The sequence below is a fragment of the Sturnus vulgaris genome, chromosome 3, assembly GCF_052056855.1.
Source record: "Sturnus vulgaris isolate bStuVul1 chromosome 3, bStuVul1.hap1, whole genome shotgun sequence".
Lineage (NCBI taxonomy): Eukaryota > Metazoa > Chordata > Aves > Passeriformes > Sturnidae > Sturnus > Sturnus vulgaris.
Window position 1 is genome coordinate 21279182 of NC_142245.1, and position 14356 is coordinate 21293537.

Here is a 14356-nt window from a genome sequence, read left to right on the forward strand (position 1 = left end):
TCTACTCAAGGCTGTCTATTTTGTGTTTTACTATCTTGTCTGTGTCTGTTTAAGTTACTTTGCCGGGACTGCAGTCTGGTTAAACCTGTATTTAAGCACTATTTATATTCTGAGCACATTTCTGGTGAAATAAGTGTTTGAGATTTTTATTTTTTTTTTAAGCCTTGAACAGTATAGTTGTATTAGCAATGAGCGCCAGAGGAGGCACAACATGGATGAATGTCAGACATAGACCTCATAACCCAAGTCTTGCCTGTACTAAGTCTGACCCAAACGTGTCCACTTTGGCAACTGCAACTAATAAATGCCTTGAGCTCCCTTTCAATAAATTTTTCATACACGGCGATACTTCTGTTTATCAGATTAATTTCTCCCAGGTTAGCCTGATTGATAGCTGGATTGTGGTTTCTTAAGAGCTTTCTCCATGAAACCCCACTGAAGAGCTGCATTCCATTTAACCAGTGAATGTAAAAACTGGTAACCATGGATTCAGCCACCACTAACTGTCGAGAGCAATGACTTGTTGTAAACAATACAAATGAGCCAGGATAGCAGAAGCAACCAGACATGAAATTATTTTAATAGAAATTACGGTAAAGGTCATGTGATACTGTAGTGGCTTGAATTCAGTGTTAAAGGGAAAGTATTTCGGTTTTCAGGTTTGATTTAAATGCACATCTCCACTGGCTTCATGTCCGTGCAAGACCTCCAGAAGGGCAAATGAAACAGTTCTTTGGAAAAGCCTCTGCTTAATTGTACATTGTGACTTAGGCCCTGATCCTGAAAGTGTAGGAATAGCTACAGTATGTGAGTAGTCAGTGGAATTATTCCATACTAAAAATTAAGTATGTTTGTAGGATTCAGACCTTTTAAGATAAGTTATTAAGAAAAAAAATGTATTTTAAGGAAATAATAACCTGTCACTAAAGGTAAATAATGGGAATGCAGGTTTTACTGGTGGCGTGTGATTTGACTGAAGATTTTTGTTTGCTTGTTTCAATAACATGCAAAGAAGTTATATTTATCCTTTGTTTTTAAACAGTATGACTTTAATTTCTCATCCAATGTGCCTCAAATCCTTTTCCTAATTTATAGCCTCTCTCTTGGAAAACTGGTAAACCATGGTGTCAGCTAATATAATATAGCATGATGATAGGCACATGCAGATCGCATGAGCAGTCGTGTGTCTTGTCTCAGGAATTTCCATCCCTACAAAATCTTTGCTGACTCCCAGCTGTCACATGGCTGTCACTCACAAATTCTAACCATAACCAAATCCTCCTTGCCCGGGCATGCGCTCACCAAACCTCTCTACATACCCGTATACACAGGCACCAATGTCCCTGCTTAAGCACTTTCTCTGCATAAATGGGTCTCTCCCCCAAGCCTGCTGCATTCCACTAATGTTGTTCCTTTAATTTTTTTCCTGGGTGCTACTTCCTTGATGTGCCTGTCCTTTGTAAGGAGGAACCTGGAATAGGAATAGTAGCCAATAAGAAAAGCGAGCAAAATTAATTTTGTGCGTTATTTAATACAACGTTTCAAATTGTTGTGAATTTAAATTCACAACTTCCACGGCCTCTAAACTTCTTCAAGAAAATTAACCCTTACTATTCTGTAGACAGAATACTGTTGCCTTGCAGTGTACTGACTTACTGTTTTGTGTATTTATATTTTGTAACATTTATATAATTTGGAAAACTTAGATTGTGAGAGTCCTAGGCTGGAACTTTGGTTATTTTTATTTTTCTAGGTTGTTTCTATATTTCATACGTGTCACATTCATCTATGTTGTTTTATCGGTAATTTTGATGTATATATTTTTCAACCAGAAGTATTTCAAACAGTTCTCATCAGTCTTTTACAGCTGACCAGTCTCAGCCAAGCAAGGGTTGCCACTAAAATGCATAGATAGAAACAGGACAAATCCTGCATTCCCTATTCTTCTGAGCTGCCTTGCCAGACCAAGGGGGCAATTGCTTGTGTGAGTCGGGAAGGTGAGATTTAGTTTATACATAGATTTACAGCAGGCAAAAATAGATTGACTTCTATTGAAAAGAAATACTGTTGAGAATTAAAGGGAAAGCATTTGAACTGGAGTATCTGGGTGGGGGGGAGGGGAATGCCAAATTGCAAAATATTTTAATATTTTCTGTTGTTTGACTTTGTCAACATTAAGTATTGGCATCCTCCTGTATATCAGACTTGTCAGTATATTAACTTTTTACCAAAAGAAAGGAGGTGGCTGGACAGGAAAGATACCAACTTGACTTTGCGTCTTGATCTTGGAAAGAATCCAGAACCGAAAGTGAAATGCAGGTGAAAGCACAGTGAGACTCCAGACCAATATCCAAGTAAATCAGGGAATCCACACTGGCCTCGTTACCATGAGCTGATTACAAAGCATCAGTATTTCCTTCACCCCCTGAAAACCAGGTGAGGGCTTTGTCAATCACTGAGCCTGCCAGAGGAAACCAAGCTTCAGTCTGGAGGGGATCATGCAGTGCTCAGGAAGGAAGGGGTGCTCCATGACTCCATGGACTTCAGTGGCATGGGAGAATGGGCAAATTTCCTCTGCTTAAAGTGTCTTTGGCACCTTTACGATCTGTGACATACGTGCTTATTCTACTCTCCTGTATTTTGCATTGAATACTGATTTTGTAATGCAAAATTTGCAGAAGTTAGTGAGTGAGCTTCCAGAACTCTTTGCCCATCTGCAAATGATAGGAAGGACCGGGAAGCAGATCCTTTTGTTTCTCCCATGGTTTATAAAGGCCTGATGCTGGTTGGTGGGCAGCTGCAGGAGAATTTTCATTTGAAGCAGAGCTCTGGGAAGATTTATTTGAATCCCCAGAATGGAGACTTCAGTGTTTTAACCATAGAGGAATCTCAGTGATTACAGTCAGTTAAATGTTGCAATGCATTCCTGGGATCTGGCAGAAATATTTACCATTAAAATAATTGGTAATAATTAATCATATCTGTTTTCTAATAATAGTAATATAGAATAGTAACATTAAGTTGTATTTTACTGTTGTAATTCTGTTCTACTCTTATGCCAAGATCATTTTTATCAATAAGATAGTTGGTATATGAAAATACCATATTTGCAGTCCTTTCAACTAAATTCAAGGGGGGGCAAGTACAGACACCTTTAAAAGGTTAAAAATGGATTTGTTATACAGAGATACAAGGTATAGCGAATGTAGGATAAGCTGTTATCCACATCCACTCACACTTGACTTCACTTGGTTGAGACAGCCAACAGCACTGCAGGTAAGTGAGAAATAAATCGGTAACTTTTGCCAGATGGATTCCTGGCTATTAGAAACTGGAATGAAACTACTTAATTCCATGGAGCATGGCAAACTAGTTGGTCACTGAATAACAGAATATTGTTCTTTGAATTATTAACTCTTTGTAAACAGTGTTTGACAGTGTTTTATAAATTTATAAATTTCTGCTCCTTTCTAGTTGTACCTCTTAGCTGGTGTGGGGAGGCGAGGTGGGTTTTTTTTGAAGACTTCTGTAGTCATTTTGTCTTTTCCAAATGTTCTTCTTCCCACGAGCTATCGAAGACCCATGATTTATGAGTTGTAATGTTCTCCAGGTCAGCATAACTGTCGTAGGGTCTAAAGACAGGACTGTGATCTCTATCAGCTGCATTAACTTTCCATTAACTTTCCGTGACTAGAACACATCTTTGATTATTCTGCATTATTCCTCTGTACAAAATAAGGTCGTTCTCTGTGTAGTTTAGTTTTAACAGAACTAGACTGTCACTGACCATCAGCTTTTGCATGCACAGACTCTCTCCTTCCTGGCAAGGCTTTAGGCCCAGATCCACAAAAGGATTAGATGCCTTAAGTGGGACTTAAGTGGGATTTAGGCATTGAAAGCCCCAACTGAGATCCTCAATATCCCCACTGAACTGCCACCTAACCTTAGAAGTTGCCTAACCTGTGTGAGTGCCTACGTTTTCAATATCCAGCTTTCCCAGGTGGCCAAAGATCTGCTTTGGATGTTCTCAAGCACTTCCATCCTGACAAGGTTGAGCCTCTCTGCTCCCATCTTTTCCCTCACATCCCAGCAGACTTCAGAAAGTGCAAACTCTTGTTGCAAAACTGGTGTATTTCTGTGTGTGATATCTCTCACTTTCTCCAATTGTGTCCTTGAAGGAAAGGACCCTCCAGTAGGTTTCTTTTAGGAGCAGCCTGGGAACCTTGAAAAAGGTATCAAAACTAAAAAAAATTGAGTATTGCTGCTTAAAAATTGAGGTCCTAGAGATGAAGTGGGGCTCCAGATGAGTGTGGCCGTGGCCTTCTCCTGCTGGCAGCATTGGGTTGTTCTTGCTTGGCAATGGCTGCTCCTGAGCTGGGTGGCACAGGAGGCACAGGAGTGACTAGCAGGCCTGAGGACTCCATGGCACAGGCACAGCACCTGGAAGCTGGGTACTGGGATGTGAAATTAGCATTGCTCCCGGAGGTTTTCTTGGAGAATCCAGGCCCTGGTGTTTCGTAACAGCAATATTTGGAGGAAGAGCTCTTTTCTGCAGGTCACTTAGGGTTTCACCTGACTGTGATACATGGTGGATATTTTGTTTTTTGAAAGCCAGACTTATTGGGGTGTTCCATGTGCACACCCAGAAGTAATATCCACTTTTTTTAGGGCTTCAGTCTCAAGCATTTCTGGAGCTGTGGCAGGATTGATAGCTGTCTCGCTTTGCAGAGGCCAAAGCAAATGTCTTGTTAGTAGCAGAGTAAGTGGTCCTGTGCCATCACTTATTTCTCAGCTGTACTCATGACATTTCATGTGTTCTCAGCCATGTCTGATGTTTGTTTAAATCCTCCTCAGTTCCTTGATTTATCAGTTTTCTGTAGACTTTGGTTCGAGTAGTCCCAAATGCTAACCTATTTCAAATAGATGCATCCTTATCAGCAAATAGTCTTTAATCAATAGCTTTAACTCTTTCATGTAACTCTGCATATGTCCACTTTGACCTTCTCTTCTTTAAAATACTGATTTTTTTTTTTTTTTAATGGGGACAATATTTAGAAAATCTCTTAGAATTTCTCCTGAATCATTCTGTCGTTCTGTGACAAAATACCTTTAATCCACATTATTAGATAGGAATATTTTTCTTTTTCTCTTCTCTTATTTTTTTTTTCTTTTTATTCCCTGAGAGAAAGAATTCTTCTCAGGGCATCCCTAGTTTTTCAGTTTGTGAAAGATAGCCAGACTGCATGCAAACTTATTTCTTGCTGCTTTTGATTTATGGACCTGTGTACAATCCTGAAAACAGAAATACTGAATGTAAAACATATTTTTATAGAAGTATAGCCTAAAAATTATAAAAGCACAAAAAAGATATATTTGTAAATTTAGAAACTGCAATCATGAAAAGCCTATATGCAATGAATAAACACGTAATAACAAGTGCAGTATGTGTCTTCCTTAAAAAGCCTAGAAGTGTTTATATGCAGGTAGGTAAAATTTGTATGACTGTCTATGATAATGACACCTTAATAACTAAGGATATTATTCATGTGTTTTTTAAAACTGATACATGGAGATCTGTTATTTTAATGGAGAGTACATGTTGTAAATTAACCTGTAACTTTCAATCCTCTCACTTCGTGTTTTCAGAAAAGCATGCTTGAATTATTATACATTTATTTTGGCATTTTAGTGCACCCAAACATTGTGAGCATTAGTTCATCATACATCACGAACATATGACTATTGTATGGAACCAATTTTAGGTATAGGAAGTTCAGCAAGTATTGTGCCTTGGTGGTTGCCAGATCACTTGCATGCTTGCTAAATCCTATGCACAGTGCTTCCGTTTGCTGGGTTACTCATTGAGCTTTTAATAGTCAACTTAATTTTAGTGAAGGTTCAGTTTAGTAACTCTTGCAATTAGTGGAAAATATTGCCAGCGTTCATCTGGTAAACCATATTACTTATGAAAGGCACATGTGGGGTATGTGTGGAGGTAAGAGCAGATTGATTCTGCTGGATCCCATTGTGACTGGCCTTTAAGGGTAAATTACAGAACATTTTAATCATTGGGGGTAACCTTGCAGAAAATGGAATCTCGAGTTTGCATGGAGGAGGAAGTTTGGTCTCCCTTGCTCACCATTGCTTCCCAACACCGCCAGTGGCTCTGTGCATGGGATCCCTGGCTCCCTGTTGGGCCGTGGGCTTCCCGTGTGAGGTGCTGCTCCTGGGAAGGGCTTAGAGCCCTCAGAAAAACAAGGGTTCCTATTTTCAGGGCAAGCTTTCGAGCCCTGTCTTGCTTGTTTGCTTTTTCTTTCTGAAAACAACTGAGGTATCAGAGGCAAGTCTGCTGCTTGACTCTTCTAAGGCAGTTTCACGGGTTGTTTAATGGGTACAGGTGGAGGATTCCAAGTGAGATTTTTTTTCCCTCATATGAAATGGAGATATGATTTCAGCCAACCTGTTAGTGTCCTGAGAAATGAAATACTGGGGACAATAACCATAACTAAGTAATAACTTGGAAATAAAGGCAAAGGCACAACAACCAAATGGAGCGGGAGAGCATTTTTTCTTTTTTGCCAAATGAATAGGTTAAAATGGATGCATCTGTCTGATGTTACTGGAATACAAAAGCCATGTGTTCCCACATGATGGACACTACAAGGATAGTTACAGCAGTGTCTTGCCCTGTCAATGGTGCTCATGTCTGATGTGAGATTTCTTGGATCCACAAATACCCAATATCTCTGACCAAATAAGTAGAAATTTTATAATAGAGGGGGCACAAGGGCATATGCTTTATCATAATTGTGTCTCTTGATCAGAAGTAAATGCTAGTTACTTGTGAATGGAGAGAAATTCAGGAGTGCATGTCCCAGTCCAGTCTATTGGGCTACAAACCACTGTCTTGAACCTGTGTTGTGTGTGCAGGGTCCTATCCCAGTTAGAAATACACTGGTTTAAATAAAGATAATCATATATTTTTTTAACTCAGAAACCTAATATAGAAAAGTGGAGACTGTTGATAGGCCCTCTATTGAGTTGGGTGAAGAACAGACAGCAGAGAACTCTGATTTGTAGAAAGAAGTAGGTAAGTGAAGATCTTTGCATAGGAAATCACTCCCCAAGCTGTCTTACTTTCACTGAGATCAGTGGGAATCAGTCTGGATATCACTGTAGGTTCTGCACACTTGGGTGCTGCTCTTGCCAGTGACAGAAACCCCAGCAGAATCCTCACCGTTGTGTTAGGTTTGTTCTTTACAGGAAAGGTATTGCTGCTGGTAATATTGTGGAATAAAAAATCACTGCCAAAACCAGGGGGTTTAAAGCGTTCTGTTTTGTATTTTGACCCTGTTATTCTGAGTGATACCAGTGCAGAAATTGAAACATCCTTGGGGCTTTTTGCAAAGGACGGCAAGAATGTTGTCTGTTTCCCCATTTTTTTCCAGTTACAGGAAGCTGGAGATCAAGGTTTTGGATGCTAATCACAAGAGGCCTTGAAAAAGGGAAAAAATAGCAATACTTACCTTAGAAGAATATTTGTTTGTTGGTAAAGTTATGTGAATTCCTTGGCAGAAAGGAGCCATAAGAAATTCCAGGCAGTTATTCCTTGGTGACAGAAGTCTGTATTTAGGCTTCTGTTAGTCTCCTTTATTTATAACAAAACCTTTGAATATCATTTCCAAGTTGTTCAGCTATCAGAAACTAAGTGATAATGAGGACAGAGGGTAGGTCATGAGTCTGCAAATAAGTGTGAGGTGGTAAGCTTAACCTACCAGGTGAAAGAAAAGTCAGTGTAGCAACTGGATGAACACTTCAAAGCATGCACCTAGTTTGCTGCACTAACTTAATTATCCCTGCTATAGATATGTTTGACAAACATATCTATAGCCCAGATCCTGTTACTTCTCAGTGGGAAATATCAGAAGGCTTCTGTTTGGTTGCCAGTTGACTGAATCCTTCCTTCTATTTTCTTGCATTAGTCTTTTCAAGGACTTTGCCTACCTCTTTGCTGATCTGATGAACAGAAACTTACTTCTTTCTGTTTAATGGTGGAAAATATTGTAAGATGGGGAATGATGCAGACTGATGGGATGGGTATAAAATGATTTTTAAGGAAGTCTGATGAGGATTTAATCCTATTTTAATCAAATACTGCCTGAACCAACCAAAAATAAGCCTTTATCACTCGTGCTGAATCAACCGTATTCTGATGTCAGCACTATTTCTCAGCAAGCATCTTGCTTCCTCTGTATAATAGTACAGGGTGTTTTTGAACATCCCAGTGTTGTCAACTTTCTCCACAAACAGTGTGATGTGAAATGTAAAGAGACAGGAGTACCCCAGCTCTTCCATCACACAGAAACTCAAGCCAGTGCCATGTTCTTTGACACTAAAACGTGGCCTGCTGTTGGGCAGCTGTGGGATTTAATAGGCAAAGACTGTGGGGAACTTTTCAGCTTTTTAGTCTTTCTGCTTCTGTAAAGTCTGCTACGCAGGGAGGTGCAGTTTTTAAACGTGGTCATTTTTAATTCCTGTCCCTGGAGTCTGGCTGACAGATTGGGAGTGCGGAGGACAGGAGTGGGCTGAAAAGACAAGCTGAAAATGCAGGATGTATACATACATTAAAATGGAGCAAAACAAAAATAAGCTAACTTAGGTGAACACAGATGGGATCTGTTTCAGGGCCACTCTTAACACCTGTTTTAGATGGCCTGTGGTGAAAATCATTAGCTTAAAAAGATGCTATTTATGTCTTCCCTGAACTGAGTTTACACAAGCACCAACACTTCTAAATGGAGAGAACGCAGGTCAAATTTTGGTAGGTTTTTGTCCTTTTCTTTGCCTTTTTTTTTTTTTTTTTTCTTTTTGGTCTAAGCAATAGTATTTTCACTGCAAACCTTAAACCAAGTAAAAAAACTTTGACAAGTGTTTGTTTTGATACAACATTTATATTAGCTACGGCCCTTGATCAGAAGCCCATAAGCATTGATACATGCAAAATACAAGTTGTTCAACAAATATTTAAAAATCATAAATATGGTTTCATTGGTGTAAATCTAAAATCCATCCTCAGCCTTTTGAGGTGTTACTGTGGATTCCCACTTCTGTAGCAAAGACCAGAACTTGTTGACAGAAGCTTTCTGATTTCAGAGTGCAGGTTAACATAGGAATGTTTTATCAACTGGCTTTGCTCCCCGTGCTGATTTTGACAGGTCATGCTGAAAGTAAGACTTAGAGCTTTCCAAATATTTCTGCTCCATGTTGGCATTTGAATTTTGTTATGAAACACTCCTCCTGTGATAATTTCTGCAGGCTTGTCTCTTTTGGAGGAAGGCATTTACTTTTCCCTATTTCTATGAAACTCTTCATGGTTTTATCTTTGTTTCCTCGATCATCATATTTTTTATTTTCACTTAATGATTGTTAAACCTACTTTTTCCTTGGTTTCAAGGTTTTGAGAAGAGACATTTATAGCTTGATTATTGACTACATTCCTACTGTAACTGAAAGGAGGACTGCATCTTGCATGAGGTATTACTTGTTGCCTGTAGTAGTAGTTAGAGTAACATAGGTGCATAGTAAGCTGTTACTTTTATACACAGAATGTCTGAAACAATGTATTAAAAGCAATCAGTGCATAGAAAATTAAGGAAAAATTATTCCTTTAATGCACATATGCATGTCTCCATGCTAGCTGCAAGAGAATTGTACTCGTACTTGGACGTAGTAATGCAGTCTAATGGCAAGAGCAAATTCCTAGGAGTAGCTTGCATTCTGGCTCTTCCCAGTCTGCACACCTTTGTAAAGTGTTTTGAGATTTCTGGACGATAGAAAGAGCTAAATATTATTTAAGCCTGCTTAGTTTGATAGTAGGCTTTAGTCTGTATTATTTTTGGTTTGTGTATTACATTAATAGAGTGTGAAACTGCTAGGAGAGTCTTGTTGTTGTATACTGCACATCTCTTTGGCCTCTCCTTTTTCGGCTTAATTTTATTGGGTGGTAAAGAATACAGTAGTTACTTGAGCAATGAGGAAGTGCATAAATAGCAAACATACTGAACCATGAACAAGAACTGGTTTTTTGGATGCCTCTGGAAGAGCGATGACCCTCTCGGTGTGTTACTGTGACGAGGTGACAGGTGCATGCTGTCCCGTGATTGTCCATGTAGCTGGTACTTCTTCAGTGCCCAGCAATGTGCTCCCTATCCTGCTTTGCTAAAAGGCCACTTATCTAAACAGTGACAGGAGATCAAAGGGTAGCTTCAGAGCCCCAGAGATGACAGATCTGTATTTATGGCTTTAATGGTTTATGTGCAGCTCAAAATCATAACCTATGGGATAGGACTTCCAAACTTCCACCATCACAAGGAGACTTTTCCTGCTGTGCCATGTCATGGCTGCAGCAGACCTCTTCTATCTGGACTTGTGCACAGAAGACCTGTACAGCAGCTCAGGCAGCATGGGCTGCCCAGATACTCAGTTTGCCCTTCCCTCTGGGATGAGGGCAGCAGGCTGGATTTTTCCATATCGACATGTAATAGCTCACTTAGTACAAGAAACATGCAATGTAGCTGGAGAACCTTGCTCTGAGTAATCATCTGTAACTGCAAGTGAAGATTTCTAAAAGCAGATCAGTAATCTGGAAAAATTGTATGTATTTTGTTAAAGAAAGTCTCTGAGCCACAAATAGATGGATGTTGGGAAGAGTAGTCTGGGGAATTGTCACTATAGGCCTGCTCCATGACCTTCACTAAGCATCTGCTGCTTGCTGTGGGCCTGGACAAGCCAGTCAGCCTAAGTGGCCCTTTGGTTTCACCTGCTGGGGCCATTCCAGGTGCAGCAGGGCACAGATGACCATGAATATACCTGCGTGTATGTGCAGGGGTGGCTGAGTGGACATTCACTGCAGAGTATGCAGCAGTGGGCACATAACTGCAGCACATCATAATCTCTTTTCTGACACTTTGTCTTATTTTCATGCTTTTTTTCTTCAGTGCTCTTGACTGCTTAAAGACCAGCATATTCAACAAGCTTATTTACCCTTTGTTCTTTGGGTGTCTCCTGTAGTGAGAACCTGAACTCCTGCAATTCTAGCCCCGTGTTTGCAATTTAGTGTGTATGGTTACCAGAATGCCATGGACTATTATTATTATTACTATTACTATTATTATTATTATTATAGATGGACTATTATTGTTGTTGTTGTTGTTGTTACTTTGTTTAATTTACTTATTGGTTAAGAAGATGTAAAAATAAGGCCAGGCTGTGACAAAAACAGATGGTCTAAAGCTGATGCTAAATAAATAGTCTCTTACCACATCAGAAATGGAGACGAGACCCTTGCATCAGTTTTTAATGTCTTACAAAGCAGGTGATGACACTTCCCTTCAGTGGGGAATGTGAACCTTGCCTTTGTGAATGGTAGAATATGATGTTATCCTGTGGCACAGTGATTTCACCTGGTCATTTTTAAGGGATTGTCCCACCTCTGAAGCCTAGGGGCTTCTGTAAAATATTATTTGGTTAATTCGAAACCATACTTGTCTCCAAAATATCCTTGTCTAGAATTTCTACAAAGTCTATAGAGGCTTAATGCATGATGGATTTTTTTTTTATCAAGCACCTGCTTTCTTTGCCTAGCTCAGTTATGCAGCAAGGTTGTTTTTACAGTATTAAGAAGTGAGCAATATATTCCATATGCCACCAAGCTTTGTAAAGAATCCTGCTGATGACAATTTCACAGCTGCTGAGAAATAGGCCAAGCCTTCCCTATAAAGTGACAGTAAGGAAAAGAGTGTCTATTCCATTCGTATTGGCCATGCATCCTCCCCAACTTTTTCCCTCTTGAAGGAAAATGTTAGCCCTTCCGAACTATGGAACAACAGATGGTGACAGAAACCAATTTCTACTGCAAAGCCATTTGGTCAGGAAGTATCAAAAAATGTTTTGGAATGGTGAAAATGAATTCTTGGCTGCAGGGCTACCAGCAGCCTACTAGAAATAAGACATGAAACAACTGATTAACAAACCCAAGAGCCTGCTTGGCCCTGAGAGAAATGGCTTTGGTCAAACATTTTGGAAATTAAGAACTTCATATAAGTAGGGTCTGGACTTCAGAAGTGTTCTTAGTATTATGGATGTTACACAGATTAGGTTCTTAATTTCTGGTCACTGGTTGCTTGACCAGCTACCAAGAAAGTAGCCTTCAAAATATGCAGAATGACCTCCAGCTGAGACAAGCTTAATATAGCTCCTCCTGGCCTAGTCAGGTGGAACCTTCCCTTTTGGCTCAGCCGATTTGCTGCCCACAGACCATGAAAGTCCCAGGGATCTGGTAACATACAGGGACACAAAATTGATGCAGAAACAGCACAGGCCACTCTACTCATGGGTTGTGTTTAGTAGGTTGTGTGTGTTTGCAGTTGCTGGATGCAGCAGGTTCCATTGGCAATTTCTGTACTGACCAAATGCATCTCCTTGGAGAGCAATTTGAGAAAGATAATTTGTTTATTTTTTGGAAGTGCACCATAGTTGTCGGTCTGTGCCATTAACTCTCTGAAATAAACAGCAACATGTTTTTTCCCTCAGAATTTCCATAGTGGGTCTTAGCCACTCCTATAGAAAATGGCTTGAGAGAGCTCCCCATACATGTGGAACATAAATGATAGTAGTTGAGCCATCTTGTTTTATCTGTTCTGTTATAAACGTATACTAAATTGTTCAGTAATGTCATGTCACCAGAAACACAGAGCAGATGGAAGTATCTTTCCACATATTGACTCATGTTACTCTGATAAAAGGAATTTGTATCTCTCCTTCTGTCAAGCCTGCTAGCCTCTGGCAAGGGATGCAAGCCTCAGCGAGGAGAACTTTACCAATAATGTTCAAGTGACCATCTGATTAAAATATACTGTCATTGGCCAGTATAGTTAGCCTGAACCAACAACTGTTTGGAGTAGCCAGTTCTATTTCTTATGTCTTTGTAAGGTAAATTCAACCAGATAGGGTTGTTCCAGGTTGAGGGAACCTTGGGGAATTAACGCTTGAGGAAGCAGATATTCGGATTTTATAGAGATCTTTTCAAGGCCCCAGTACTGGGCCCTTTGGAGACTAATCCCGATAAAGGAAGTGCCAGGTCTCTGAACTGTACGTTATTATAAAAAAGTGACACACCGTGAACATGGGTTACAAATGCTGCATATTAGCTACCAAAAATATGATTTGCAAAATGCCAGGAAAATCCTGATAAATGAAATAACTACAGTTGTGAGCATGTGAAAAGCAGATGCCCTCCACATTTCTGTTTGTGGTGAGAGGTATTTGACTTGATGAGAGCACAGTTCTCAGACTGAAAACATATGAAGCTGAAGTCAAAAGGGAGTCAGTGTAATCATTAACTGACTCACCTTCTAGATGTGACAAGTAATGAACCATTCTAAACTTGCCTGGAGCTTTCTTTGGGACAATACCCACAGGGGAAACCCTCTTACGATCAAGTGAAGCATTATCAAATGGGCCCTCTATTTTCCCCAAATGCCAGCTCTTTTCTGTCTTGTCTCTAACCACCTGAGGACATATAACTGCTGATCTCAGCATCCCAGCCAACATTTGCATCTCGGGGCTCGGAGTACAGGATAGTAAAATCCCCAACACAGCCATTTTTGCAAAAATTGCATATGCTTTTTGTTTGTTTCTTTTCTTCTTATTAGCCTGCTCCCACAACGGGGAAGAGTTTTAACTGCCCGTGCTGGGATTTTCATGTTAGCAAACCTCTTTAACCAGCATTTGGCTCTTTCCACTTTCTTACTTTGATTTGGATGACTGCCTGAAGCACCTGCTAATGGCCTGAAGCGTTGGAGCCGAAATCTGCAGTTCGTGTCCCACGCTCACTCTGTTTTGTTACCTGCCTTCTGGAGCACCTGCTCCGTGGTCTGGGCTCAAGAGCCTGCTTTCTACCTGCTGACAGCAGCACTCCTCACAAGTCTGCCTCTTCTCAGCTTTGTCCTGCACTTTGTCCTGCTCTCTGTCGCCCCTGCTTCAGCTTTGCCCAGGTTTTCAAGGTAACATCAACACATCTTGCATATTCTAGTGCTTGAGGGAAGAATGGTGTTCCCCCTGGTACTTAGGGACAAAGGTGATACCCAAGCAAATTGATGATTGTGGTCATCCTAAAACCTTTGCCGTGGCATTCACCAGCAGAGTTTTCTCGTTTTTAAAAATTGTGAACTAGGCCAGCTGGCTGAAATCAGCTTGTAGGTCAGCAGAGGTCAGAAGCCACGTGGCAATTCAGTGTTCAGGAAACATAGGAAAAAATGTGCCCAGTTAGCAGAGAGGGAGCAAAAGAAACTCAAAA

The 14356-nt window shown here is 40.2% G+C and overlaps 1 protein-coding gene across 10 annotated transcripts in view; it reads left to right on the top strand.

Moving 5' to 3' along the window:
• The window catches only part of ESRRG (estrogen related receptor gamma), a 371585-nt gene that overhangs the window by 10789 nt on the left and 346440 nt on the right, over positions 1–14356 (top strand). The window lies entirely within an intron of this gene.